Below are 4,489 nucleotides of genomic sequence, written 5' to 3'. Positions count from 1 at the left end.
ACATCAACACCAGTGCTATTGTTAGTGAGATTGTTCATCCACATCAACACCAGGGCTAAAATCCCTGAGACTGTTCATCGACATCCACACCAGGGCTATTGTTCCTGCGATTGTTCATCCACATCAACACCAGGGCTATTGTTCCTGATACTGTTCATCCACTTCAACACAAGGGCTATTGTTCCTGAGAATGTTCATCCACATCAACACCATGCTATTGTTCCAGAGACTGTTCATCCACATCAACACCAGGGCTATTGTTCCTGACACTGTTCATCTACATCAAAACCAGGGCTATTGTTCCTGAGACTGTTCATCCACATCAATAGCAGGGCTCTTGTTCCTGAGACAGTTCATCCACATCAACACCTGGGCTATTGTTCCTGAGACTGGTTATCCACATCAATAGCAGGGCTCTTGTTCCTGAGACTGGTCATCCCCATCGAAACAAGGGCTATTGTTCCTGAGATTGTTCGTCCACAACAACACCAGGGCTCTTGTTCCTGAGACAGTTTATGTACATCAACACCAGGGCTATTGTTCTTGAGACTGTTCATCCACATCAAAACCAGGGCTATTGTTCCTGAAACTGTTCATCCACATCAATAGCAGGGCTCTTGTTCCTGAGACTGTTCATCCACATCAACAGCAGGGCTATTGTTCCTGAGACTGTTCATCCACATCAACACCAGTGCTATTGTTAGTGAGATTGTTCATCCACATCAACACCAGGGCTAAAATCCCTGAGACTGTTCATCGACATCAACACCAGGGCTATTGTTCCTGCGATTGTTCATCCACATCAACACCAGGGCTATTGTTCCTGATACTGTTCATCCACTTCAACACAAGGGCTATTGTTCCTGAGAATGTTCATCCACATCAACACCATGCTATTGTTCCAGAGACTGTTCATCCACATCAACACCAGGGCTATTGTTCCTGACACTGTTCATCCACAACAAAACCAGGGCTATTGTTCCTGAGACTGTTCATCCACATCAATAGCAGGGCTCTTGTACCTGAGACAGTTCATCCACATCAACACCTGGGCTATTGTTCCTGAGACTGGTTATCCACACCAATAGCAGGGCTCTTGTTCCTGAGACTGGTCATCCACATCGAAACAAGGGCTATTGTTCCTGAGATTGTTCGTCCACAACAACAACAGGGCTCTTGTTCCTGAGACAGTTTATGTACATCAACACCAGGGCTATTGTTCCTGAGACTGTTCATCCACATCAACACCAGGGCTATTGTTCCTGAGACAGTTCATCCACATCAAAACCAGGGCTATTGTTCCTGAGACTGTTTGTCTACATCAAAACCAGGGCTATTGTTCCTGAGACTGTTCATCTACATCAACACCAGGGCTATTGTTCCTGAGACTGTTCATCCGCATCAATAGCAGGGCTCTTGTTCCAGAGACTGTTCATCCACATCAACACCAGGGCTATTATTCCTGAGACAGTTCATCCACATCAAAACCAGGGCTATTGTTCCTGAGACTGTTCATCCACATCAATAGCAGGGCTCTTGTTCCTGAGACTGTTCATCCACATCGAAACCAGGGCTATTGTTCCTGAGATTGTTCATCCACATCAACACCAGGGCTCTTGTTCCTGAGACTGTTTATCTACAACAACACCAGGGCTATTTGTTCTTAAGACTGTTCATCCACATCAATAGCAGGGCCCTTGTTCCTCAGACTGTTCATCCACATCAACACCAGGGCTATTGTTCCTGTGACAGTTCATCCACATCAAAACCAGGGCTATTGTTCCTGTGACTGTTTATCTACATCAAAACCAGGGCTATTGTTCCTGAGACTGTTCATCCACATTAACACCAGGGCTATTGTTCCTGAGACTGTTCATCCACATCAATAACAGGGCACTTGTTCCAGAGACTGTTCATCCACATCAACACCAGGGCAATTGTTCCTGATACTGTTCTTCCACATCAACACAAGGGCTATTGTTCCTGAGACTGTTCATCCACATCAATAGAAGGTCTATTGTTCCTGAGACTGTTCATCCACAACAACACCAGGGCTATTGTTCCTGAGACTGTTCATCCACATCAAAACCAGGGCTATTGTTCCTGAGACTGTTCATCCACATCAATAGCAGGGCTCTTGTTCCTGAGACTGTTCATCCACATCAAAACCAGGGCTATTGTTCCTGAGACTGTTCATCCACATCAATAGCAGGTCTCTTGTTCCTGAGACTGTTCATCCACATCAACAGCAGGGCTATTGTTCCTGAGACTGTTCATCCACATCAACACCAGTGCTATTGTTCCTGAGATTGTTCATCCATATCAACACCGGGGCTAAAATCCCTGAGACCGTTCTTCGACATCAACACCAGGGCTATTGTTCCTGCGATTGTTCATCCACATCAACACCAGGGCTATTGTTCCTGATCCTGTTCATCCACATCAACACCAGGGTTATTGTTCCTGAGACTGTTCATCCACATCAACACCAGGGCTATTGTTCCTGAGACTGTTTATCTACATCAAAACCAGAGCTATTGTTCCTGAGACTGTTCATCCACATCAACACCAGGGCTATTGTTCCTGAGACTGCTCATCCACATCAACACCAGGGCTATTGTTCCTGAGACTGTTCATCCACATCAACACCAGGGCTATTGTTCCTGAGACTGCTCATCCACATCAAAACCAGGGCTATTGTTCCTGAGACTGTTCATCCACATCAATAGCAGGGCTCCTGTTCCTGAGAATGTTAATCCACATCAACACCAGGGCTATTGTTCCTGAGACTGTTCATTCACATCAAAACCAGGGCTATTGTTCCTGAGACTGTTCATCCACATCAATAGCAGGGCTCTTGTTCCAGAGACTGTTCATCCACATCAACACCAGGGCTATTGTTCCTGACACTGTTCATCCACATCAAAACCAGGGCTATTGTTCCTGAGACTGTTCATCCACATCAATAGCAGGGCTCTTGTTCCTGAGACAGTTCATCCACATCAACACCAGGGCTATTGTTCCTGAGACTGGTCATCCACATCAATAGCAGGGCTCTTGTTCCTGAGACTGTTCATCCACATCGAAACAAGGGCTATTGTTCCTGAGATTGTTCATCCACATCAACACCAGGGCTCTTGTTCCTGAGACAGTTTATGTACATCAACACCAGGGCTATTGTTCTTGAGACTGTTCATCCAGATCAATAGCAGGGCTCTTGTTCCAGAGACTGTTCAGCCACATCAACAGCAGGGCTATTGTTCCTGAGACAGTTCATCCACATCAAAACCAGGGCTATTGTTCCTGAGACTGTTTATCTACATCAAAACCAGGGCTATTGTTCCTGAGACTGTTCATCCACATCAACACCAGGGCTATTGTTCCTGAGACTGTTCATCCACATCAACACCAGGGCTATTGTTGCTGATACTGTTCAGCCGCATCAACACAAGGGCTATTGTTCCAGAGACTGTTCATCCACATCAAAACCAGGGCTTTTGTTCCTGAGACTGTTCATCCGCATCAATAGCAGGGCTCTTGTTCCAGAGAATGTTCATCCCCATCAACACCTGTGCTATTATTCCTGAGACTGTTCATCCACATCAAAACCAGGGCTATTGTTCCTGAGACTGTTCATCCACATCAATAGCAGGGCTCTTGTTCCTGAGACTGTTCATCCACATCGAAACCAGGGCTATTGTTCCTGAGATTGTTCATCCACATCAACACCAGGGCTCTTGATCCTGAGACTGTTTATCTACATCAACACCAGGGCTATTGTTCTTAAGACTGTTCATCCAAATCAATAGCAGGGCTCTTGTTCCTCAGACTGTTCATCCACATCAACATCAGGGCTATTGTTCCTGAGACAGTTCATCCACATCAAAACCAGGGCTATTGTTCCTGTGACTGTTTATCTACATCTAAACCAGGGCTATTGTTCCTGAGACTGTTCATCCACATCAACACCAGGGCTATTGTTCCTGAGACTGTTCATCCACATCAATAACAGGGCACTTGTTCCAGAGACTGTTCATCCACATCAACACATGGGCAATTGTTCCTGATACTGTTCTTCCACATCAACACCAGGGCTATTGTTCCTGAGACTGTTCATCCACATCAAAACCAGGGCTATTGTTCCTGAGACTGTTCATCCACATCAATAGCAGGGCTCTTGTTCCTGAGACTGTTCATCCACATCAACACCATTGATATTGTTGCTGAGATTGTTCATTCACATCAGCACAAGCGTTATTGTTCCTGAGATTTTTCATCCACATCAACACCAGGCTTATTGTTCCTGAGACTGTTCATCCACATCAACACCAGGGTTATTGTTCCTGAGACTGTTCATCCACATCAACATCAGGGCTATTGTTCCTGAGATTGTTCATCCACATCAGCACAAGCGTTATTGTTCCAGAGATTGTTCATCCACATCAGCACAAGGGTTATTGTTCCTGAGATTGTTCATCCACATCAAAAC

The sequence above is a fragment of the Heterodontus francisci genome, unplaced genomic scaffold (genome assembly GCF_036365525.1).
Source record: "Heterodontus francisci isolate sHetFra1 unplaced genomic scaffold, sHetFra1.hap1 HAP1_SCAFFOLD_292, whole genome shotgun sequence".
NCBI classification, from domain to species: domain Eukaryota; kingdom Metazoa; phylum Chordata; class Chondrichthyes; order Heterodontiformes; family Heterodontidae; genus Heterodontus; species Heterodontus francisci.
This window is presented reverse-complemented; position numbering follows the sequence as displayed.